Source organism: Camelus bactrianus, chromosome 20 (genome assembly GCF_048773025.1).
Source record: "Camelus bactrianus isolate YW-2024 breed Bactrian camel chromosome 20, ASM4877302v1, whole genome shotgun sequence".
NCBI classification, from domain to species: Eukaryota; Metazoa; Chordata; class Mammalia; order Artiodactyla; family Camelidae; genus Camelus; species Camelus bactrianus.
In genome coordinates this window covers 47,421,428-47,447,702 of record NC_133558.1, presented here as the reverse complement: position 1 = coordinate 47,447,702, position 26,275 = coordinate 47,421,428, and positions in this window count along the sequence as shown.

Below are 26,275 nucleotides of genomic sequence, written 5' to 3'. Positions count from 1 at the left end.
CTGAGCAAGTGGAGAGACGTTCGTTCATCTAGCACAAAGGGAACAGGTAGCAGGAGAAACTTATACTCTGATCTCTCAGTCTGTTTCCTAGTGCCGGTTTGAAGTTCCTGCAGTGTTCACTTTGAAACCGAGTTGGAGCTAGTACCTCCCCATATATATGTATGGAGTGGAGTTTGCAACTGAAAAGAATCTTTGTGTTCCCAACAAGCTAGGTGAAGGACGGCTTTCACACACACATATCTCTCAGAACTGAGCAATTGGAGAGACGTTCGTTCATCTAGCACAAAGGGAACGGGTTGCAGGAGAAACTTTTACTCTGGTTTCTCAGTCTGTTTCCTAGTGCCGGTTTGAAGTTCCTGCAGTTTTCACTGTAAAACCGAGTTGGAGCTAGTACCTCCCCATATATATGTATGGAGTGGAGTTTGCAACTGAAAAGAAACTTTGTGTTCCCAACAAGCTAGGTGAAGGACGGCTTTCACACACACTTATCTCTCAGAACTAAGCATGTGGAGAGACATTCGTTCATCTAGCACAGATGGAACGGGTTTTAGGAGAAACTTTTACTCTGGTTTCTCAGTCTGTTTCCTAGTGCCGGTTTGAATTTCCTGCAGTTTTCACTGTGAAACTGAGTTGGAGCTAGTACCTCCCCATATATATGGATGGAGTGGAGTTTGCAACTGAAAAGAAACTTTGTTTTCCCAACAAGCTAGGTGAAGGACGGCTTTCACACACACTTATCTCTCATAACTGAGCATGTGGAGAGACGTTCGTTCATTTAGCACAAAGGGAACGGGTTGCAGGAGAAACTTTTACTCTGGATTCTCAGTCTGTTTCCTAGTGCCGGTTTGAAGTTCCTGCAGTTTTCACTGTAAAACCGAGTTGCAGTTGGTACCTCCCCATATATATGTATGGAGTGGACTTTGCAACTGAAAAGAAACTTTGTGTTCCCAACAAGCTAGGTGAAGGACGGCTTTCACACACACTTATCTCTCAGAACTGATCATGTGGAGAGAAGTTCGTTCATCTAGCACAAAGGGAACGGGTAGCAGGAGAAACTTATACTCTGGTCTCTCAGTCTGTTTCCTAGTGCCGGTTTGAAGTTCCTGCAGTGTTCACTGTGAAACCGAGTTGGAGCTAGTACCTCCCCATATATATGTATGGAGTGGAGTTTGCAAGTGAAAAGAAACTTTGATTTCCCAACAAGCTAGGTGAAGGACGGCTTTCACACACACTTATCTCTCAGAACTGAGCATGTGGACAGACGTTCGTTCATCTAGCACAAAGGGAATGGGTGGTAGGAGAAACTTTTACTCTGGTTTCTCAGACTGATTCCTAGTCCCGGTTTGAAGTTCCTGCAGTTTTCACTGTGAAACCGAGTTGGAGCTAGTACCTCCCCATATATATGTATGGAGTGGAGTTTGCAACTGAAAAGAATCTTTGTGTTCCCAACAAGCTAGGTGAAGGACGGCTTTCACACACACTTATCTCTCAGAACTGAGCAAGTGGAGAGACGTTCGTTCATCTAGCACAAAGGGAACGGGTTTTAGGAGAAACTTTTACTCTGGTTTCTCAGTCTGTTCCCTAGTGCCGGTTTGAAGTTCCTGCAGTTTTCACTGTAAAACCGAGTTGGAGCTAGTACCTCCCCATATATATGTATGGAGTGGAGTTTGCAACTGAAAAGAAACTTCGTGTTCCCAACAAGCTAGGTGAAGGACGGCTTTCACACACACTTATCTCTCAGAACTGAGCATGTGGAGAGACGTTCGTTCATCTAGCACTGATTGAACGGATTGCAGGAGAAACTTCTACTCTGGTTTCTCAGTCTGTTTCCTTGTGCCGGTTTGAAGTTCCTGCAGTTTTCACTGTGAAACCGAGTTGGAGCTAGTACCTCCCCATATATATGTATGGAGTGGAGTTTGCAACTGTAAAGAAACTTTGTGTTCCCAACAAGCTAGGTGAAGGACGGCTTTCACACACACTTATCTCTCAGAACTGAGCATGTGGAGAGACGTTCGTTCATCTAGCACAAAGGGAACGGGTAGAAGGAGAAACTTTTACTCTGGTCTCTCAGTCTGTTTCCTAGTGCCGGTTTGAAGTTCCTGCAGTGTTCACTGTGAAACCGAGTTGGAGCTAGTACCTCCCCATATATATGGAGGGAGTGGAGTTTGCAACTTAAAAGAAACTTTGTTTTCCCAACAAGCTAGGTGAAGGACGGCTTTCACACGCACTTATCTCTCAGAACTGAGCATGTGGAGAGACGTTCGTTCATTTAGCACAAAGGGAACGGGTTGCAGGAGAAACTTTTACTCTGGATTCTCAGTCTGTTTCCTAGTGCCGGTTTGAAGTTCCTGCAGTTTTCACTGTAAAACCGAGTTGCAGTTGGTACCTCCCCATATATATGTATGGAGTGGAGTTTGCAACTGAAAAGAAACTTTGTGTTCCCAACAAGCTAGGTGAAGGACGGCTTTCACACACACTAATCTCTCAGAACTGAGCATGTGGAGAGACGTTCGTTCATCTAGCACAAAGGGAACGGGTAGCAGGAGAAACTTATACTCTGGTCTCTCAGTCTGTTTCCTAGTGCCGGTTTGAAGTTCCTGCAGTGTTCACTGTGAAACCGAGTTGGAGCTAGTACCTCCCCATATATATGTATGGAGTGGAGTTTGCAAGTGAAAAGAAACTTTGATTTCCCAACAAGCTAGGTGAAGGACGGCTTTCACACACACTTATCTCTCAGAACTGAGCATGTGGAGAGACGTTCGTTCATCTAGCACAAAGGAAATGGGTGGTAGGAGAAACTTTTACTCTGGTTTCTCAGACTGATTCCTAGTCCTGGTTTGAAGTTCCTACAGTTTTCACTGTGAAACCGAGTTGGAGCTAGTACCTCCCCATATATATGTATGGAGTGGAGTTTGCAACTGAAAAGAATCTTTGTGTTCCCAACAAGCTAGGTGAAGGACGGCTTTCACACACACTTATCTCTCAGAACTGAGCAAGTGGAGAGACGTTAGTTCATCTAGCACAAAGGGAACAGGTAGCAGGAGAAACTTATACTCTGATCTCTCAGTCTGTTTCCTAGTGCCGGTTTGAAGTTCCTGCAGTGTTCACTTTGAAACCGAGTTGGAGCTAGTACCTCCCCATATATATGTATGGAGTGGAGTTTGCAACTGAAAAGAATCTTTGTGTTCCCAACAAGCTAGGTGAAGGACGGCTTTCACACACACATATCTCTCAGAACTGAGCATGTGGAGAGACGTTCGTTCATCTAGCACAAAGGGAACGGGTTGCAGGGGAAACTTTTACTCTGGTTTCTCAGTCTGTTTCCTAGTGCCGGTTTGAAGTTCCTGCAGTTTTCACTGTGAAACCGAGTTGGAGCTAGTACCTCCCCATATATATGTATGGAGTGGAGTTTGCAACTGAAAAGAAACTTTGTGTTCCCAACAAGCTAGGTGAAGGACGGCTTTCACACACACTTATCTCTCAGAACTAAGCATGTGGAGAGACGTTCGTTCATCTAGCACAGATGGAACGGGTTTTAGGAGAAACTTTTACTCTGGTTTCTCAGTCTGTTTCCTAGTGCCGGTTTGAAGTTCCTGCAGTTTTCACTGTGAAACTGAGTTGGAGCTAGTACCTCCCCATATATATGGATGGAGTGGAGTTTGCAACTGAAAAGAAACTTTGTGTTCCCAACAAGCTAGGTGAAGGACGGCTTTCACACACACTTATCTCTCAGAACTGAGCATGTGGAGAGACGTTCGTTCATTTAGCACAAAGGGAACGGGTTGCAGGAGAAACTTTTACTCTGGATTCTCAGTCTGTTTCCTAGTGCCGGTTTGAAGTTCCTGCAGTTTTCACTGTAAAACCGAGTTGCAGTTGGTACCTCCCCATATATATGTATGGAGTGGACTTTGCAACTGAAAAGAAACTTTGTGTTCCCAACAAGCTAGGTGAAGGACGGCTTTCACACGCACTTATCTCTCAGAACTGAGCATGTGGAGAGACGTTCGTTCATCTAGCACAAAGGGAACGGGTTTTAGGAGAAACTTTTACTCTGGTTTCTCAGTCTGTTCCCTAGTGCCGGTTTGAAGTTCCTGCAGTGTTCACTGTAAAACCGAGTTGGAGCTAGTACCTCCCCATATATATGTATGGAGTGGAGTTTGCAACTGAAAAGAAACTTCGTGTTCCCAACAAGCTAGGTGAAGGACGGCTTTCACACCCACTTATCTCTCAGAACTGAGCATGTGGAGAGACGTTCGTTCATCTAGCACTGATTGAACGGATTGCAGGAGAAACTTCTACTCTGGTTTCTCAGTCTGTTTCCTTGTGCCGGTTTGAAGTTCCTGCAGTTTTCACTGTGAAACCGAGTTGGAGCTAGTACCTCCCCATATATATGTATGGAGTGGAGTTTGCAACTGTAAAGAAACTTTGTGTTCCCAACAAGCTAGGTGAAGGACGGCTTTCACACACACTTATCTCTCAGAACTGAGCATGTGGAGAGACGTTCGTTCATCTAGCACAAAGGGAACGGGTAGAAGGAGAAACTTTTACTCTGGTTTCTCAGACTGATTCCTAGTGCCGGTTTGAAGTTCCTGCAGTGTTCACTGTGAAACCGAGTTGGAGCTAGTACCTCCCCATATATATGGATGGAGTGGAGTTTGCAACTGAAAAGAAACTTTGTGTTCCCAACAAGCTAGGTGAAGGACGGCTTTCACACACACTTATCTCTCAGAACTGAGCATGTGGAGAGACGTTCGTTCATCTAGCACAAAGGGAACAGGTAGCAGGAGAAACTTATACTCTGATCTCTCAGTCTGTTTCCTAGTGCCGGTTTGAAGTTCCTGCAGTTTTCACTGTAAAACCGAGTTGGAGCTAGTACCTCCCCATATATATGTATGGAGTGGAGTTTGCAACTGAAAAGAATCTTTGTGTTCCCAACAAGCTAGGTGAAGGACGGCTTTCACACACACTAATCTCTCAGAACTGAGCATGTGGAGAGACGTTCGTTCATCTAGCACAAAGGGAACGGGTAGCAGGAGAAACTTATACTCTGGTCTCTCAGTCTGTTTCCTAGTGCCGGTTTGAAGTTCCTGCAGTTTTCACTGTAAAACCGAGTTGGAGCTAGTACCTCCCCATATATATGTATGGAGTGGAGTTTGCAAGTGAAAAGAAACTTTGATTTCCCAACAAGCTAGGTGAAGGACGGCTTTCACACACACTTATCTCTCAGAACTGAGCATGTGGAGAGACGTTCGTTCATCTAGCACAAAGGGAACGGGTAGAAGGAGAAACTTTTACTCTGGTTTCTCAGACTGATTCCTAGTGCCGGTTTGAAGTTCCTGCAGTGTTCACTGTGAAACCGAGTTGGAGCTAGTACCTCCCCATATATATGGATGGAGTGGAGTTTGCAACTGAAAAGAAACTTTGTGTTCCCAACAAGCTAGGTGAAGGACGGCTTTCACACACACTTATCTCTCAGAACTGAGCATGTGGAGAGACGTTCGTTCATCTAGCACAAAGGGAACAGGTAGCAGGAGAAACTTATACTCTGATCTCTCAGTCTGTTTCCTAGTGCCGGTTTGAAGTTCCTGCAGTTTTCACTGTAAAACCGAGTTGGAGCTAGTACCTCCCCATATATATGTATGGAGTGGAGTTTGCAACTGAAAAGAATCTTTGTGTTCCCAACAAGCTAGGTGAAGGACGGCTTTCACACACACTAATCTCTCAGAACTGAGCATGTGGAGAGACGTTCGTTCATCTAGCACAAAGGGAACGGGTAGCAGGAGAAACTTATACTCTGGTCTCTCAGTCTGTTTCCTAGTGCCGGTTTGAAGTTCCTGCAGTTTTCACTGTAAAACCGAGTTGGAGCTAGTACCTCCCCATATATATGTATGGAGTGGAGTTTGCAAGTGAAAAGAAACTTTGATTTCCCAACAAGCTAGGTGAAGGACGGCTTTCACACACACTTATCTCTCAGAACTGAGCATGTGGAGAGACGTTCGTTCATCTAGCACAAAGGGAATGGGTGGTAGGAGAAACTTTTACTCTGGTTTCTCAGACTGATTCCTAGTCCTGGTTTGAAGTTCCTACAGTTTTCACTGTGAAACCGAGTTGGAGCTAGTACCTCCCCATATATATGTATGGAGTGGAGTTTGCAACTGAAAAGAATCTTTGTGTTCCCAACAAGCTAGGTGAAGGACGGCTTTCACACACACTTATCTCTCAGAACTGAGCAAGTGGAGAGACGTTCGTTCATCTAGCACAAAGGGAACGGGTTTTAGGAGAAACTTTTACTCTGGTTTCTCAGTCTGTTCCCTAGTGCCGGTTTGAAGTTCCTGCAGTTTTCACTGTAAAACCGAGTTGGAGCTAGTACCTCCCCATATATATGTATGGAGTGGAGTTTGCAACTGAAAAGAAACTTTGTGTTCCCAACAAGCTAGGTGAAGGACGGCTTTCACACACACTTATCTCTCAGAACTGAGCATGTGGAGAGACGTTCGTTCATCTAGCACTGATGGAACGGGTTGCAGGGGAAACTTTTACTCTGGTTTCTCAGTTTGTTTCCTTGTGCCGGTTTGAAGTTCCTGCAGTTTTCACTGTGAAACCGAGTTGGAGCTAGTACCTCCCCATATATATGTATGGAGTGGAGTTTGCAACTGAAAAGAAACTTTGTGTTCCCAACAAGCTAGGTGAAGGACGGCTTTCACACACACTTATCTTTCAGAACTGAGCATGTGGAGAGACGTTCGTTCATCTAGCACAAAGGGAACGGGTAGCAGGAGAAACTTTTACTCTGGTCTCTCAGTCTGTTTCCTAGTGCCGGTTTGAAGTTCCTGCAGTGTTCACTTTGAAACCGAGTTGGAGCTAGTACCTCCCCATATATATGTATGGAGTGGAGTTTGCAACTGAAAAGAAACTTTGTGTTCCCAACAAGCTAGGTGAAGGACGGCTTTCACACACACTTATCTCTCAGAACTGAGTATGTGGAGAGACGTTCGTTCATCTAGCACTGATGGAACGGGTTGCAGGAGAAACTTTTACTCTGGTTTCTCAGACTGACTCCTAGTCCTGGTTTGAAGTTCGTGCAGTTTTCACTGTGAAACCGAGTTGGAGCTAGTACCTCCCCGTATATATGTATGGAGTGGAGTTTGCAACTGAAAAGAATCTTTGTGTTCCCAACAAGCTAGGTGAAGGACGGCTTTCACACACACTTATCTCTCAGAACTGAGCAAGTGGAGAGACGTTCGTTCATCTAGCACAAAGGGAACGGTTTTAGGAGAAACTTTTACTCTGGTTTCTCAGTCTGTTCCCTAGTGCCGGTTTGAAGTTCCTGCAGTTTTCACTGTAAAACCGAGTTGGAGCTAGTAACTCCCCATATATATGTATGGAGTGGAGTTTGCAACTGAAAAGAAACTTTGTGTTCCCAACAAGCTAGGTGAAGGACGGCTTTCACACACACTTATCTCTCAGAACTGAGCATGTGGAGAGACGTTCGTTCATCTAGCACTGATGGAACGGGTTGCAGGGGAAACTTTTACTCTGGATTCTCAGTCTGTTTCCTTGTGCCGGTTTGAAGTTCCTGCAGTTTTCACTGTGAAACCGAGTTGGAGCTGGTACCTCCCCATATATATGTATGGAGTGGAGTTTGCAACTGAAAAGAAACTTTGTGTTCCCAACAAGCTAGGTGAAGGACGGCTTTCACACACACTTATCTCTCAGAACTGATCATGTGGAGAGACGTTCGTTCATCTAGCACAAAGGGAACGGGTAGCAGGAGAAACTTTTACTCTGGTCTCTCAGTCTGTTTCCTAGTGCCGGTTTGAAGTTCCTGCAGTGTTCACTGTGAAACCGAGTTGGAGCTAGTACCTCCCCATATATATGTATGGAGTGGAGTTTGCAACTGAAAAGAAACTTTGTGTTCCCTTCAAGCTAGGTGAAGGACGGCTTTCACACACACTTATCTCTCAGAACTGAGCATGTGGAGAGACGTTCGTTCATCTAGCACTGATGGAACAGGTTGCAGGAGAAACTTTTACTCTGGTTTCTCAGTCTGTTTCCTAGTGCCGGTTTGAAGTTCCTGCAGTTTTCACTGTGAAACCGAGTTGGAGCTAGTACCTCCCCATATATATGTATGGAGTGGAGTTTGCAACTGAAAAGAATCTTTGTGTTCCCAACAAGCTAGGTGAAGGACGGCTTTCACACACACTTATCTCTCAGAACTGAGCATGTGGAGAGACGTTCGTTCATCTAGCACAAAGGGAATGGGTGGTAGGAGAAACTTTTACTCTGGTTTCTCAGACTGTTTCCTAGTGCCGGTTTGAAGTTCCTGCAGTTTTCACTGTGAAACCGAGTTGGAGCTAGTACCTCCCCATATATATGTATGGAGTGGAGTTTGCAACTGAAAAGAAACTTTGTGTTCCCAACAAGCTAGGTGAAGGACGGCTTTCACACACACATCTCTCAGAACTGAGCATGTGGAGAGACGTTCGTTCATCTAGCACTGATTGAACGGATTGCAGGAGAAACTTCTACTCTGGTTTCTCAGTCTGTTTCCTTGTGCCGGTTTGAAGTTCCTGCAGTTTTCACTGTGAAACCGAGTTGGAGCTAGTACCTCCCCATATATATGTATGGAGTGGAGTTTGCAACTGAAAAGAATCTTTGTGTTCCCAACAAGCTAGGTGAAGGACGGCTTTCACACACACATATCTCTCAGAACTGAGCAATTGGAGAGACGTTCGTTCATCTAGCACAAAGGGAACGGGTTGCAGGAGAAACTTTTACTCTGGTTTCTCAGTCTGTTTCCTAGTGCCGGTTTGAAGTTCCTGCAGTGTTCACTGTGAAACCGAGTTGGAGCTAATACCTCCCCATATATATGTATGGAGTGGAGATTGCAACTGAAAAGAAACTTTGTTTTCCCAACAAGCTAGGTGAAGGACGGCTTTCACACGCACTTATCTCTCAGAACTGAGCATGTGGAGAGACGTTCGTTCATTTAGCACAAAGGGAACGGGTTGCAGGAGAAACTTTTACTCTGGATTCTCAGTCTGTTTCCTAGTGCCGGTTTGAAGTTCCTGCAGTTTTCACTGTAAAACCGAGTTGCAGTTGGTACCTCCCCATATATATGTATGGAGTGGAGTTTGCAACTGAAAAGAAACTTTGTTTTCCCAACAAGCTAGGTGAAGGACGGCTTTCACACACACTTATCTCTCAGAACTGAGCATGTGGAGAGACGTTCGTTCATTTAGCACAAAGGGAACGGGTAGCAGGAGAAACTTTTACTCTGGATTCTCAGTCTGTTTCCTAGTGCCGGTTTGAAGTTCCTGCAGTTTTCACTGTAAAACCGAGTTGGAGCTAGTACCTCCCCATATATATATGTATGGAGTGGAGTTTGCAAGTGAAAAGAAACTTTGATTTCCCAACAAGCTAGGTGAAGGACGGCTTTCACACACACTTATCTCTCAGAACTGAGCATGTGGAGAGACGTTCGTTCATTTAGCACAAAGGGAACGGGTAGCAGGAGAAACTTTTACTCTGGTTTCTCAGTCTGTTCCCTAGTGCCGGTTTGAAGTTCCTGCAGTTTTCACTGTAAAACCGAGTTGGAGCTAGTAACTCCCCATATATATGTATGGAGTGGAGTTTGCAACTGAAAAGAAACTTTGTGTTCCCAACAAGCTAGGTGAAGGACGGCTTTCACACACACTTATCTCTCAGAACTGAGCATGTGGAGAGACGTTCGTTCATCTAGCACTGATGGAACGGGTTGCAGGGGAAACTTTTACTCTGGATTCTCAGTCTGTTTCCTTGTGCCGGTTTGAAGTTCCTGCAGTTTTCACTGTGAAACCGAGTTGGAGCTGGTACCTCCCCATATATATGTATGGAGTGGAGTTTGCAACTGAAAAGAAACTTTGTGTTCCCAACAAGCTAGGTGAAGGACGGCTTTCACACACACTTATCTCTCAGAACTGATCATGTGGAGAGACGTTCGTTCATCTAGCACAAAGGGAACGGGTAGCAGGAGAAACTTTTACTCTGGTCTCTCAGTCTGTTTCCTAGTGCCGGTTTGAAGTTCCTGCAGTGTTCACTGTGAAACCGAGTTGGAGCTAGTACCTCCCCATATATATGTATGGAGTGGAGTTTGCAACTGAAAAGAAACTTTGTGTTCCCTTCAAGCTAGGTGAAGGACGGCTTTCACACACACTTATCTCTCAGAACTGAGCATGTGGAGAGACGTTCGTTCATCTAGCACTGATGGAACAGGTTGCAGGAGAAACTTTTACTCTGGTTTCTCAGTCTGTTTCCTAGTGCCGGTTTGAAGTTCCTGCAGTTTTCACTGTGAAACCGAGTTGGAGCTAGTACCTCCCCATATATATGTATGGAGTGGAGTTTGCAACTGAAAAGAATCTTTGTGTTCCCAACAAGCTAGGTGAAGGACGGCTTTCACACACACTTATCTCTCAGAACTGAGCATGTGGAGAGACGTTCGTTCATCTAGCACAAAGGGAATGGGTGGTAGGAGAAACTTTTACTCTGGTTTCTCAGACTGTTTCCTAGTGCCGGTTTGAAGTTCCTGCAGTTTTCACTGTGAAACCGAGTTGGAGCTAGTACCTCCCCATATATATGTATGGAGTGGAGTTTGCAACTGAAAAGAAACTTTGTGTTCCCAACAAGCTAGGTGAAGGACGGCTTTCACACACACTTATCTCTCAGAACTGAGCATGTGGAGAGACGTTCGTTCATCTAGCACTGATTGAACGGATTGCAGGAGAAACTTCTACTCTGGTTTCTCAGTCTGTTTCCTTGTGCCGGTTTGAAGTTCCTGCAGTTTTCACTGTGAAACCGAGTTGGAGCTAGTACCTCCCCATATATATGTATGGAGTGGAGTTTGCAACTGAAAAGAATCTTTGTGTTCCCAACAAGCTAGGTGAAGGACGGCTTTCACACACACATATCTCTCAGAACTGAGCAATTGGAGAGACGTTCGTTCATCTAGCACAAAGGGAACGGGTTGCAGGAGAAACTTTTACTCTGGTTTCTCAGTCTGTTTCCTAGTGCCGGTTTGAAGTTCCTGCAGTGTTCACTGTGAAACCGAGTTGGAGCTAGTACCTCCCCATATATATGTATGGAGTGGAGATTGCAACTGAAAAGAAACTTTGTTTTCCCAACAAGCTAGGTGAAGGACGGCTTTCACACGCACTTATCTCTCAGAACTGAGCATGTGGAGAGACGTTCGTTCATTTAGCACAAAGGGAACGGGTTGCAGGAGAAACTTTTACTCTGGATTCTCAGTCTGTTTCCTAGTGCCGGTTTGAAGTTCCTGCAGTTTTCACTGTAAAACCGAGTTGCAGTTGGTACCTCCCCATATATATGTATGGAGTGGAGTTTGCAACTGAAAAGAAACTTTGTTTTCCCAACAAGCTAGGTGAAGGACGGCTTTCACACACACTTATCTCTCAGAACTGAGCATGTGGAGAGACGTTCGTTCATTTAGCACAAAGGGAACGGGTAGCAGGAGAAACTTTTACTCTGGATTCTCAGTCTGTTTCCTAGTGCCGGTTTGAAGTTCCTGCAGTTTTCACTGTAAAACCGAGTTGGAGCTAGTACCTCCCCATATATATATGTATGGAGTGGAGTTTGCAAGTGAAAAGAAACTTTGATTTCCCAACAAGCTAGGTGAAGGACGGCTTTCACACACACTTATCTCTCAGAACTGAGCATGTGGAGAGACGTTCGTTCATCTAGCACAAAGGAATGGGTGGTAGGAGAAACTTTTACTCTGGTTTCTCAGACTGATTCCTAGTCCTGGTTTGAAGTTCCTACAGTTTTCACTGTGAAACCGAGTTGGAGCTAGTACCTCCCCATATATATGTATGGAGTGGAGTTTGCAACTGAAAAGAATCTTTGTGTTCCCAACAAGCTAGGTGAAGGACGGCTTTCACACACACTTATCTCTCAGAACTGAGCAAGTGGAGAGACGTTCGTTCATCTAGCACAAAGGGAACGGGTTTTAGGAGAAACTTTTACTCTGGTTTCTCAGTCTGTTCCCTAGTGCCGGTTTGAAGTTCCTGCAGTTTTCACTGTAAAACCGAGTTGGAGCTAGTACCTCCCCATATATATGTATGGAGTGGAGTTTGCAACTGAAAAGAAACTTTGTGTTCCCAACAAGCTAGGTGAAGGACGGCTTTCACACACACTTATCTCTCAGAACTGAGCATGTGGAGAGACGTTCGTTCATCTAGCACTGATGGAACGGGTTGCAGGGGAAACTTTTACTCTGGTTTCTCAGTCTGTTTCCTTGTGCCGGTTTGAAGTTCCTGCAGTTTTCAATGTGAAACCGAGTTGGAGCTAGTACCTCCCCATATATATGTATGGAGTGGAGTTTGCAACTGAAAAGAAACTTTGTGTTCCCAACAAGCTAGGTGAAGGACGGCTTTCACACACACTTATCTCTCAGAACTGAGCATGTGGAGAGACGTTCGTTCATCTAGCACAAAGGGAACGGGTAGCAGGAGAAACTTTTACTCTGGTCTCTCAGTCTGTTTCCTAGTGCCGGTTTGAAGTTCCTGCAGTGTTCACTTTGAAACCGAGTTGGAGCTAGTACCTCCCCATATATATGTATGGAGTGGAGTTTGCAACTGAAAAGAAACTTTGTGTTCCCAACAAGCTAGGTGAAGGACGGCTTTCACACACACTTATCTCTCAGAACTGAGCATGTGGAGAGACGTTCGTTCATCTAGCACTGATGGAACGGGTTGCAGGAGAAATTTTACTCTGGTTTCTCAGTCTGTTTCCTAGTGCCGGTTTGAAGTTCCTGCAGTTTTCACTGTGAAACCGAGTTGGAGCTAGTACCTCCCCATATATATGTATGGAGTGGAGTTTGCAATTGAAAACAAACTTTGTGTTCCCAACAAGCTAGGTGAAGGAAGGCTTTCACACACACTTATCTCTCAGAATTGAGCATGTGGAGAGACGTTCGTTCATCTAGCACAAAGGGAATGGGTGGTAGGAGAAACTTTTACTCTGGTTTCTCAGACTGATTCCTAGTCCCGGTTTGAAGTTCCTGCAGTTTTCACTGTGAAACCGAGTTGGAGCTAGTACCTCCCCATATATATGTATGGAGTGGAGTTTGCAACTGAAAAGAAACTTTGTGTTCCCAACAAGCTAGGTGAAGGACGGCTTTCACACACACTTATCTCTCAGAACTGAGCATGTGGAGAGACGTTCGTTCATCTAGCACAAAGGGAACGGGTAGCAGGAGAAACTTATACTCTGATCTCTCATTCTGTTTCCTAGTGCCGGTTTGAAGTTCCTGCAGTGTTCACTGTGAAACCGAGTTGGAGCTAGTACCTCCCCATATATATGTATGGAGTGGAGTTTGCAACTGAAAAGAATCTTTGTGTTCCCAACAAGCTAGGTGAAGGACGGCTTTCACACGCACATATCTCTCAGAACTGAGCAATTGGAGAGACGTTCGTTCATCTAGCACAAAGGGAACGGGTTGCAGGAGAAACTTTTACTCTGGTTTCTCAGTCTGTTTCCTAGTGCCGGTTTGAAGTTCCTGCAGTTTTCACTGTGAAACTGAGTTGGAGCTAGTACCTCCCCATATATATGGATGGAGTGGAGTTTGCAACTGAAAAGAAACTTTTTTTTCCCAACAAGCTAGGTGAAGGACGGCTTTCACACACACTTATCTCTCAGAACTGAGCATGTGGAGAGACGTTCGTTCATTTAGCACAAAGGGAATGGGTTGCAGGAGAAACTTTTACTCTGGATTCTCAGTCTGTTTCCTAGTGCCGGTTTGAAGTTCCTGCAGTTTTCACTGTAAAACCGATTTGCAGTTGGTACCTGCCCATATATATGGATGGAGTGGAGTTTGCAACTGAAAAGAAAATTTTTTTCCCAACAAGCTAGGTGAAGGACGGCTTTCACACACACTTATCTCTCAGAACTGAGCATGTGGAGAGACGTTCGTTCATCTAGCACAAAGGGAACGGGTAGCAGGAGAAACTTATACTCTGGTCTCTCAGTCTGTTTCCTAGTGCCGGTTTGAAGTTCCTGCAGTGTTCACTGTGAAACCGAGTTGGAGCTAGTACCTCCCCATATATATGTATGGAGTGGAGTTTGCAACTGAAAAGAAACTTTGTGTTCCCAACAAGCTAGGTGAAGGACGGCTTTCACACACACTTATCTCTCAGAACTGAGCATGTGGAGAGACTTTCGTTCATCTAGCACAAAGGGAATGGGTGGTAGGAGAAACTTTTACTCTGGTTTCTCAGACTGATTCCTAGTCCCGGTTTGAAGTTCCTGCAGTTTTCACTGTGAAACCGAGTTGGAGCTAGTACCTCCCCATATATATGTATGGAGTGGAGTTTGCAACTGAAAAGAATCTTTGTGTTCCCAACAAGCTAGGTGAAGGACGGCTTTCACACACACTTATCTCTCAGAACTGAGCAAGTGGAGAGACGTTCGTTCATCTAGCACAAAGGGAACGGGTTTTAGGAGAAACTTTTCCTCTGGTTTCTCAGTCTGTTCCCTAGTGCCGGTTTGAAGTTCCTGCAGTTTTCACTGTAAAACCGAGTTGGAGCTAGTACCTCCCCATATAAATGTATGGAGTGGAGTTTGCAACTGAAAAGAAACTTCGTGTTCCCAACAAGCTAGGTGAAGGACGGCTTTCACACACACTTATCTCTCAGAACTGAGCATGTGGAGAGACGTTCGTTCATCTAGCACAAAGGGAACGGGTAGAAGGAGAAACTTATACTCTGGTCTCTCAGTCTGTTTCCTAGTGCCGGTTTGAAGTTCCTGCAGTGTTCACTGTGAAACCGAGTTGGAGCTAGTACCTCCCCATATATATGTATGGAGTGGAGTTTGCAACTGAAAAGAAACTTTGTGTTCCCAACAAGCTAGGTGAAGGACGGCTTTCACACACACTTATCTCTCAGAACTGAGCATGTGGAGAGACGTTCGTTCATCTAGCACAAAGGGAACGGGTAGCAGGAGAAACTTATACTCTGGTCTCTCAGTCTGTTTCCTAGTGCCGGTTTGAAGTTCCTGCAGTGTTCACTGTGAAACCGAGTTGGAGCTAGTACCTCCCCATATATATGTATGGAGTGGAGTTTGCAACTGCAAAGAATCTTTCTGTTCCCAACTAGCTAGGTGAAGGACGGCTTTCACACACACATATCTCTCAGAACTGAGCAAGTGGAGAGACGTTCGTTCATCTAGCACAAAGGGAACGGGTTGCAGGAGAAACTTTTACTCTGGTTTCTCAGTCTGTTTCCTAGTGCCGGTTTGAAGTTCCTGCAGTTTTCACTGTAAAACCGAGTTGGAGCTAGTACCTCCCCATATATATGTATGGAGTGGAGTTTGCAACTGAAAAGAAACTTTTTTTTCCCAACAAGCTAGGTGAAGGACGGCTTTCACACACACTTATCTCTCAGAACTGAGCATGTGGAGAGACTTTCGTTCATTTAGCACAAAGGGAACGGGTTGCAGGAGAAACTTTTACTCTGGATTCTCAGTCTGTTTCCTAGTGCCGGTTTGAAGTTCCTGCAGTTTTCACTGTAAAACCGAGTTGCAGTTGGTACCTCCCCATATATATGTATGGAGTGGAGTTTGCAACTGAAAAGAAACTTTGTGTTCCCAACAAGCTAGGTGAAGGACGGCTTTCACACACACTTATCTCTCAGAACTGAGCATGTGGAGAGACGTTCGTTCATCTAGCACAAAGGGAACGGGTAGCAGGAGAAACTTATACTCTGGTCTCTCAGTCTGTTTCCTAGTGCCGGTTTGAAGTTCCTGCAGTGTTCACTGTGAAACCGAGTTGGAGCTAGTACCTCCCCATATATATGTATGGAGTGGAGTTTGCAAGTGAAAAGAAACTTTGATTTCCCAACAAGCTAGGTGAAGGACGGCTTTCACACACACTTATCTCTCAGAACTGAGCATGTGGAGAGACTTTCGTTCATCTAGCACAAAGGGAATGAGTGGTAGGAGAAACTTTTACTCTGGTTTCTCAGACTGATACCTAGTCCCGGTTTGAAGTTCCTGCAGTTTTCACTGTGAAACCGAGTTGGAGCTAGTACCTCCCCATATATATGTATGGAGTGGAGTTTGCAACTGAAAAGAATCTTTGTGTTCCCAACAAGCTAGGTGAAGGACGGCTTTCACACACACTTATCTCTCAGAACTGAGCAAGTGGAGAGACGTTCGTTCATCTAGCACAAAGGGAACGGGTTTTAGGAGAAACTTTTACTCTGGTTTCTCAGTCTGTTCCCTAGTGCCGGTTTGAAGTTCCTGCAGTTTTCACTGTAAAACCGAGTTGGAGCTAGTACCTCCCCATATAAATGTATGGAGTGGAGTTTGCAACTGAAAAGAAACTTCGTGTTCCCAACAAGCTAGGTGAAGGACGGCTTTCACACACACTTATCTCTCAGAACTGAGCATGTGGAGAGACGTTCGTTCATCTAGCACAAAGGGAACGGGTAGAAGGAGAAACTTATACTCTGGTCTCTCAGTCTGTTTCCTAGTGCCGGTGTGAAGTTCCTGCAGTGTTCACTGTGAAACCGAGTTGGAGCTAGTACCTCCCCATATATATGTATGGAGTGGAGTTTGCAACTGAAAAGAAACTTTGTGTTCCCAACAAGCTAGGTGAAGGACGGCTTTCACACACACTTATCTCTCAGAACTGAGCATGTGGAGAGACGTTCGTTCATCTAGCACAAAGGGAACGGGTAGCAGGAGAAACTTATACTCTGGTCTCTCAGTCTGTTTCCTAGTGCCGGTTTGAAGTTCCTGCAGTGTTCACTGTGAAACCGAGTTGGAGCTAGTACCTCCCCATATATATGTATGGAGTGGAGTTTGCAACTGCAAAGAATCTTTCTGTTCCCAACTAGCTAGGTGAAGGACGGCTTTCACACACACATATCTCTCAGAACTGAGCAAGTGGAGAGACGTTCGTTCATCTAGCACAAAGGGAACGGGTTGCAGGAGAAACTTTTACTCTGGTTTCTCAGTCTGTTTCCTAGTGCCGGTTTGAAGTTCCTGCAGTTTTCACTGTAAAACCGAGTTGGAGCTAGTACCTCCCCATATATATGTATGGAGTGGAGTTTGCAACTGAAAAGAAACTTTGTGTTCCCAACAAGCTAGGTGAAGGACGGCTTTCACACACACTTATCTCTCAGAACTAAGCATGTGGAGAGACGTTCGTTCATCTAGCCCAGATGGAACGGGTTTTAGGAGAAACTTTTACTCTGGTTTCTCAGTCTGTTTCCTAGTGCCGGTTTGAATTTCCTGCAGTTTTCACAGTGAAACTGATTTGGAGCTAGTACCTCCCCATATAAATGTATGGAGTGGAGTTTGCAACTGAAAAGAAACTTCGTGTTCCCAACAAGCTAGGTGAAGGACGGCTTTCACACACAATTATCTCTCAGAACTGAGCATGTGGAGAGACGTTCGTTCATCTAGCACAAAGGGAACGGGTAGAAGGAGCAACTTTTACTCTGGTCTCTCAGTCTGTTTCCTAGTGCCGGTTTGAAGTTCCTGCAGTGTTCACTGTGAAACCGAGTTGGAGCTAGTACCTCCCCATATATATGTATGGAGTGGAGTTTGCAACTGAAAAGAATCTTTGTGTTCCCAACAAGCTAGGTGAAGGACGGCTTTCACACACACTTATCTCTCAGAACTGAGCAAGTGGAGAGACGTTCGTTCATCTAGCACAAAGGGAACGGGTTTTAGGAGAAACTTTTACTCTGGTTTCTCAGACTGATTCCTAGTCCCGGTTTGAAGTTCCTGCAGTTTTCACTGTGAAACCGAGTTGGAGCTAGTACCTCCCCATATATATGTATGGAGTGGAGTTTGCAACTGAAAAGAAACTTTGTGTTCCCAACAAGCTAGGTGAAGGACGGCTTTCACACACACTTATCTCTCAGAACTGAGCATGTGGAGAGACGTTCGTTCATCTAGCACAAAGGGAACGGGTAGCAGGAGAAACTTATACTCTGGTCTCTCAGTCTGTTTCCTAGTGCCGGTTTGAAGTTCCTGCAGTGTTCACTGTGAAACTGAGTTGGAGCTAGTACCTCCCCATATATATGTATGGAGTGGAGTTTGCAACTGCAAAGAATCTTTCTGTTCTCAACTAGCTAGGTGAAGGACGGCTTTCACACACACATATCTCTCAGAACTGAGCAAGTGGAGAGACGTTCGTTCATCTAGCACAAAGGGAACGGGTTGCAGGAGAAACTTTTACTCTGGTTTCTCAGTCTGTTTCCTAGTGCCGGTTTGAAGTTCCTGCAGTTTTCACTGTAAAACCGAGTTGGAGCTAGTACCTCCCCATATATATGTATGGAGTGGAGTTTGCAACTGAAAAGAAACTTTGTGTTCCCAACAAGCTAGGTGAAGGACGGCTTTCACACACACTTATCTCTCAGAACTAAGCATGTGGAGAGACGTTCGTTCATCTAGCCCAGATGGAACGGGTTTTAGGAGAAACTTTTACTCTGGTTTCTCAGTCTGTTTCCTAGTGCCGGTTTGAATTTCCTGCAGTTTTCACTGTGAAACTGATTTGGAGCTAGTACCTCCCCATATATATGGATGGAGTGGAGATTGCAACTGAAAAGAAACTTTGTTTTCCCAACAAGCTAGGTGAAGGACGGCTTTCACACACACTTACCTCTCAGAACTGAGCATGTGGAGAGACGTTCGTTCATCTAGCACAAAGGGAATGGGTGGTAGGAGAAACTTTTACTCTGGTTTCTGAGACTGATTCCTAGTCCCGGTTTGAAGTTCCTGCAGTTTTCACTGTGAAACCGAGTTGGAGTTAGTACCTCCCCATATATATGTATGGAGTGGAGTTTGCAACTGAAAAGAAACTTTGTGTTCCCAACAAGCTAGGTGAAGGACGGCTTTCACACACACTTATCTCTCAGAACTAAGCATGTGGAGAGACGTTCGTTCATCTAGCACAGATGGAACGGGTTTTAGGAGAAACTTTTACTCTGGTTTCTCAGTCTGTTTCCTAGTGCCGGTTTGAATTTCCTGCAGTTTTCACTGTGAAACTGAGTTGGAGCTAGTACCTCCCCATATATATGGATGGAGTGGAGTTTGCAACTGAAAAGAAACTTTGTTTTCCCAACAAGCTAGGTGAAGGACGGCTTTCACACACACTTATCTCTCAGAACTGAGCATGTGGAGAGACGTTCGTTCATTTAGCACAAAGGGAACGGGTTGCAGGAGAAACTTTTACTCTGGATTCTCAGTCTGTTTCCTAGTGCCGGTTTGAAGTTCCTGCAGTTTTCACTGTAAAACCGAGTTGCAGTTGGTACCTCCCCATATATATGTATGGAGTGGAGTTTGCAACTGAAAAGAAACTTTGTGTTCCCAACAAGCTAGGTGAAGGACGGCTTTCACACACACTTATCTCTCAGAACTGAGCATGTGGAGAGACGTTCGTTCATCTAGCACAAAGGGAACGGGTAGCAGGAGAAACTTATACTCTGGTCTCTCAGTCTGTTTCCTAGTGCCGGTTTGAAGTTCCTGCAGTGTTCACTGTGAAACCGAGTTGGAGCTAGTACCTCCCCATATATATGTATGGAGTGGAGTTTGCAAGTGAAAAGAAACTTTGATTTCCCAACAAGCTAGGTGAAGGACGGCTTTCACACACACTTATCTCTCAGAACTGAGCATGTGGAGAGACGTTCGTTCATCTAGCACAAAGGGAATGGGTGGTAGGAGAAACTTTTACTCTGGTTTCTCAGACTGATTCCTAGTCCCGGTTTGAAGTTCCTGCAGTTTTCACTGTGAAACCGAGTTGGAGCTAGTACCTCCCCATATATATGTATGGAGTGGAGTTTGCAACTGAAAAGAATCTTTGTGTTCCCAACAAGCTAGGTGAAGGACGGCTTTCACACACACTTATCTCTCAGAACTGAGCATGTGGAGAGACGTTCGTTCATCTAGCACAAAGGGAACGGGTAGAAGGAGAAACTTTTACTCTGGTCTCTCAGTCTGTTTCCTAGTGCCGGTTTGAAGTTCCTGCAGTGTTCACTGTGAAACCGGGTTGGAGCTAGTACCTCCCCATATATATGTATGGAGTGGAGTTTGCAAGTGAAAAGAAACTTTGATTTCCCAACAAGCTAGGTGAAGGACGGCTTTCACACACACTTATCTCTCAGAACTGAGCATGTGGAGAGACGTTCGTTCATCTAGCACTGATGGAACGGGTTGCAGGAGGAACTTTTACTCTGGTTTCTCAGTCTGTTTCCTAGTGCCGGTTTGAAGTTCCTGCAGTTTTCACAGTAAAACCGAGTTGGAGCTAGTACCTCCCCATATATATGTATGGAGTGGAGTTTGCAATTGAAAACAAACTTTGTGTTCCCAACAAGCTAGGTGAAGGAAGGCTTTCACACACACTTATCTCTCAGAACTGAGCATGTGGAGAGACGTTCGTTCATCTACCACAAAGGGAATGGGTGGTAGGAGAAACTTTTACTCTGGTTTCTCAGACTGATTCCTAGTCCCGGTTTGAAGTTCCTGCAGTTTTCACTGTGAAACCGAGTTGGAGCTAGTACCTCCCCATATATATGTATGGAGTGGAGTTTGCAACTGAAAAGAAACTTTGTGTTTCCAACAAGCTAGGTGAAGGACGGGTTTCACACACACTTATCTCTCAGAACTGAGCATGTGGAGAGACGTTCGTTCATCTAGCACAAAGGGAACGGGTAGCAGGAGAAACTTATACTCTGGTCTCTCAGTCTGTTTCCTAGTGCCGGTTTGAAGTTCCTGCAGTGTTCACTGTGAAACCGAGTTGGAGCTAGTACCTCCCCATATATATGTATGGAGTGTAGTTTGCAACTGCAAAGAATCTTTCTGTTCCCAACTAGCTAGGTGAAGGACGGCTTTCACACACACATATCTCTCAGAACTGAGCAAGTGGAGAGACGTTCGTTCATCTAGCACAAAGGGAACGGGTTGCAGGAGAAACTTTTACTCTGGTTTCTCAGTCTGTTTCCTAGTGCCGGTTTGAAGTTCCTGCAGTTTTCACTGTAAAACCGAGTTGGAGCTAGTACCTCCCCATATATATGTATGGAGTGGAGTTTGCAACTGAAAAGAAACTTTGTGTTCCCAACAAGCTAGGTGAAGGACGGCTTTCACACACACTTATCTCTCAGAACTAAGCATGTGGAGAGACGTTCGTTCATCTAGCCCAGATGGAACGGGTTTTAGGAGAAACTTTTACTCTGGTTTCTCAGTCTGTTTCCTAGTGCCGGTTTGAATTTCCTGCAGTTTTCACTGTGAAACTGATTTGGAGCTAGTACCTCCCCATATATATGGATGGAGTGGAGATTGCAACTGAAAAGAAACTTTGTTTTCCCAACAAGCTAGGTGAAGGACGGCTTTCACACACACTTACCTTTCAGAACTGAGCATGTGGAGAGACGTTCGTTCATCTAGCACAAAGGGAATGGGTGGTAGGAGAAACTTTTACTCTGGTTTCTGAGACTGATTCCTAGTCCCGGTTTGAAGTTCCTGCAGTTTTCACTGTGAAACCGAGTTGGAGTTAGTACCTCCCCATATATATGTATGGAGTGGAGTTTGCAACTGAAAAGAAACTTTGTGTTCCCAACAAGCTAGGTGAAGGACGGCTTTCACACACACTTATCTCTCAGAACTGAGCATGTGGAGAGACGTTCGTTCATCTAGCACAAAGGGAACGGTTTTAGGAGAAACTTTTACTCTGGTCTCTCAGACTGATTCCTAGTCCCGGTTTGAAGTTCCTGCAGTTTTCACTGTGAAACCGAGTTGGAGCTAGTACCTCCCCATATATATGTATGGAGTGGAGTTTGCAACTGAAAAGAAACTTTGTGTTCCTAACAAGCTAGGTGAAGGATGGCTTTCACACACACTTATCTCTCAGAACTGAGCATGTGGAGAGACGTTCGTTAATCTAGCACAAAGGGAACGGGTAGCAGGAGAAACTTATACTCTGGTCTCTCAGTCTGTTTCCTAGTGCCGGTTTGAAGTTCCTGCAGTGTTCACTGTGAAACCGAGTTGGAGCTAGTACCTCCCCATATATATGTATGGAGTGGAGTTTGCAACTGAAAAGAATCTTTGTGTTCCCAACAAGCTAGGTGAAGGACGGCTTTCACACACACTTATCTCTCAGAACTAAGCATGTGGAGAGACGTTCGTTCATCTAGCCCAGATGGAACGGGTTTTAGGAGAAACTTTTACTCTGGTTTCTCAGTCTGTTTCCTAGTGCCGGTTTGAATTTCCTGCAGTTTTCACTGTGAAACTGATTTGGAGCTAGTACCTCCCCATATATATGGATGGAGTGGAGATTGCAACTGAAAAGAAACTTTGTTTTCCCAACAAGCTAGGTGAAGGACGGCTTTCACACACACTTACCTCTCAGAACTGAGCATGTGGAGAGACGTTCGTTCATCTAGCACAAAGGGAATGGGTGGTAGGAGAAACTTTTACTCTGGTTTCTCAGTCTGTTTCCTAGTGCCGGTTTGAAGTTCCTGCAGTTTTCACTGTAAAACCGAGTTGGAGCTAGTACCTCCCCATATATATGTATGGAGTGGAGTTTGCAACTGAAAAGAAACTTTGTGTTCCCAACAAGCTAGGTGAAGGACGGCTTTCACACACACTTATCTCTCAGAACTAAGCATGTGGAGAGACGTTCGTTAATCTAGCACAAAGGGAACGGGTAGCAGGAGAAACTTATACTCTGGTCTCTCAGTCTGTTTCCTAGTGCCGGTTTGAAGTTCCTGCAGTTTTCACTGTGAAACCGAGTTGGAGCTAGTACCTCCCCATATATATGTATGGAGTGGAGTTTGCAACTGAAAAGAATCTTTGTGTTCCCAACAAGCTAGGTGAAGGACGGCTTTCACACACACTTATCTCTCAGAACTAAGCATGTGGAGAGACGTTCGTTCATCTAGCACAGATGGAACGGGTTTTAGGAGAAACTTTTACTCTGGTTTCTCAGTCTGTTTCCTAGTGCCGGTTTGAATTTCCTGCAGTTTTCCCTGTGAAACTGAGTTGGAGCTAGTACCTCCCCATATATATGGATGGAGTGGAGTTTGCAACTGAAAAGAAACTTTGTTTTCCCAACAAGCTAGGTGAAGGACGGCTTTCACACGCACTTATCTCTCAGAACTGAGCATGGGGAGAGACGTTCGTTCATTTAGCACAAAGGGAACGGGTTGCAGGAGAAACTTTTACTCTGGATTCTCAGTCTGTTTCCTAGTGCCGGTTTGAAGTTCCTGCAGTTTTCACTGTGAAACTGATTTGGAGCTAGTACCTCTCCATATATATGGATGGAGTGGAGTTTGCAACTGAAAAGAAACTTTGTTTTCCCAACAAGCTAGGTGAAGGACGGCTTTCACACGCACTTATCTCTCAGAACTGAGCATGTTGAGAGACGTTCGTTCATTTAGCACAAAGGGAACGGGTTGCAGGAGAAACTTTTACTCTCGATTCTCAGTCTGTTTCCTAGTGCCGGTTTGAAGTTCCTGCAGTTTTCACTGTAAAACCGAGTTGCAGTTGGTACCTCCCCATATATATGTATGGAGTGGAGTTTGCAACTGAAAAGAAACTTTGTGTTCCCAACAAGCTAGGTGAAGGACGGCTTTCACACACACTCATCTCTCAGAACTGAGCATGTGTAGCGACGTTCGTTCATCTAGCACAAAGGAACGGGTAGCAGGAGAAACTTATACTCTGGTCTCTCAGTCTGTTTCCTAGTGCCGGTTTGAAGTTCCTGCAGTGTTCACTGTGAAACCGAGTTGGAGCTAGTACCTCCCCATATATATGTATGGAGTGGAGTTTGCAAGTGAAAAGAAACTTTGATTTCCCAACAAGCTAGGTGAAGGACGGCTTTCACACACACTTACCTCTCAGAACTGAGCATGTGGAGAGACGTTCGTTCATCTAGCACAGATGGAACGGGTTTTAGGAGAAACTTTTACTCTGGTTTCTCAGTCTGTTTCCTAGTGCCGGTTTGAATTTCCTGCAGTTTTCACTGTGAAACTGAGTTGGAGCTAGTACCTCCCCATATATATGGATGGAGTGGAGTTTGCAAGTGAAAAGAAACTTTGATTTCCCAACAAGCTAGGTGAAGGACGGCTTTCACACACACTTATCTCTGAGAACTGAGCATGTGGAGAGACGTTCGTTCATCTAGCACTGATGGAACGGGTTGCAGGAGAAACTTATACTCTGGTTTCTCAGTCTGTTTCCTAGTGCCGGTTTGAAGTTCCTGCAGTTTTCACTGTAAAACCGAGTTGGAGCTAGTACCTCCCCTTATATATGTATGGAGTGGAGTTTGCAACTGAAAAGAAACTTTGTGTTCCCAACAAGCTAGGTGAAGGACGGCTTTCACACACACTTATCTCTCAGAACTAAGCATGTGGAGAGACGTTCGTTCATCTAGCACAGATGGAACGGGTTTTAGGAGAAACTTTTACTCTGGTTTCTCAGTCTGTTTCCTAGTGCCGGTTTGAATTTCCTGCAGTTTTCACTGTGAAACTGAGTTGGAGCTAGTACCTCCCCATATATATGGATGGAGTGGAGTTTGCAACTGAAAAGAAACTTTGTTTTCCCAACAAGCTAGGTGAAGGACGGCTTTCACACGCACTTATCTCTCAGAACTGAGCATGTGGAGAGACGTTCGTTCATTTAGCACAAAGGGAATGGGTTGCAGGAGAAACTTTTACTCTGGATTCTCAGTCTGTTTCCTAGTGCCGGTTTGAAGTTCCTGCAGTTTTCACTGTAAAACCGAGTTGCAGTTGGTACCTCCCCATATATATGTATGGAGTGGAGTTTGCAACTGAAAAGAAACTTTGTGTTCCCAACAAGCTAGGTGAAGGACGGCTTTCACACACACTAATCTCTCAGAACTGAGCATGTGGAGAGACGTTCGTTCATCTAGCACAAAGGGAACGGGTAGCAGGAGAAACTTATACTCTGGTCTCTCAGTCTGTTTCCTAGTGCCGGTTTGAAGTTCCTGCAGTGTTCACTGTGAAACCGATTTGGAGCTAGTACCTCCCCATATATATGTATGGAGTGGAGTTTGCAACTGAAAAGAAACTTTGTGTTCCCAACAAGCTAGGTGAAGGACGGCTTTCACACACACTTATCTCTCAGAACTGAGCATGTGGAGAGACGTTCGTTCATCTAGCACTGATGGAACGGGTTGCAGGAGAAACTTTTACTCTGGTTTCTCAGTCTGTTTCCTTGTGCCGGTTTGAAGTTCCTGCAGTTTTCACTGTGAAACCGAGTTGGAGCTAGTACCTCCCCATATATATGTATGGAGTGGAGTTTGTAACTGAAAAGAAACTTTGTGTTCCCAACAAGCTAGGTGAAGGACGGCTTTCACACACACTTATCTCTCAGAACTGAGCATGTGTAGCGACGTTCGTTCATCTAGCACAAAGGAACGGGTAGCAGGAGAAACTTATACTCTGGTCTCTCAGTCTGTTTCCTAGTGCCGGTTTGAAGTTCCTGCAGTGTTCACTGTGAAACCGAGTTGGAGCTAGGACCTCCCCATATATATGTATGGAGTGGAGTTTGCAAGTGAAAAGAAACTTTGATTTCCCAACAAGCTAGGTGAAGGACGGCTTTCACACACACTTACCTCTCAGAACTGAGCATGTGGAGAGACGTTCGTTCATCTAGCACAGATGGAACGGGTTTTAGGAGAAACTTTTACTCTGGTTTCTCAGTCTGTTTCCTAGTGCCGGTTTGAATTTCCTGCAGTTTTCACTGTGAAACTGAGTTGGAGCTAGTACCTCCCCATATATATGGATGGAGTGGAGTTTGCAAGTGAAAAGAAACTTTGATTTCCCAACAAGCTAGGTGAAGGACGGCTTTCACACACACTTATCTCTGAGAACTGAGCATGTGGAGAGACGTTCGTTCATCTAGCACTGATGGAACGGGTTGCAGGAGAAACTTATACTCTGGTTTCTCAGTCTGTTTCCTAGTGCCGGTTTGAAGTTCCTGCAGTTTTCACTGTAAAACCGAGTTGGAGCTAGTACCTCCCCTTATATATGTATGGAGTGGAGTTTGCAACTGAAAAGAAACTTTGTGTTCCCAACAAGCTAGGTGAAGGACGGCTTTCACACACACTTATCTCTCAGAACTAAGCATGTGGAGAGACGTTCGTTCATCTAGCACAGATGGAACGGGTTTTAGGAGAAACTTTTACTCTGGTTTCTCAGTCTGTTTCCTAGTGCCGGTTTGAATTTCCTGCAGTTTTCACTGTGAAACTGAGTTG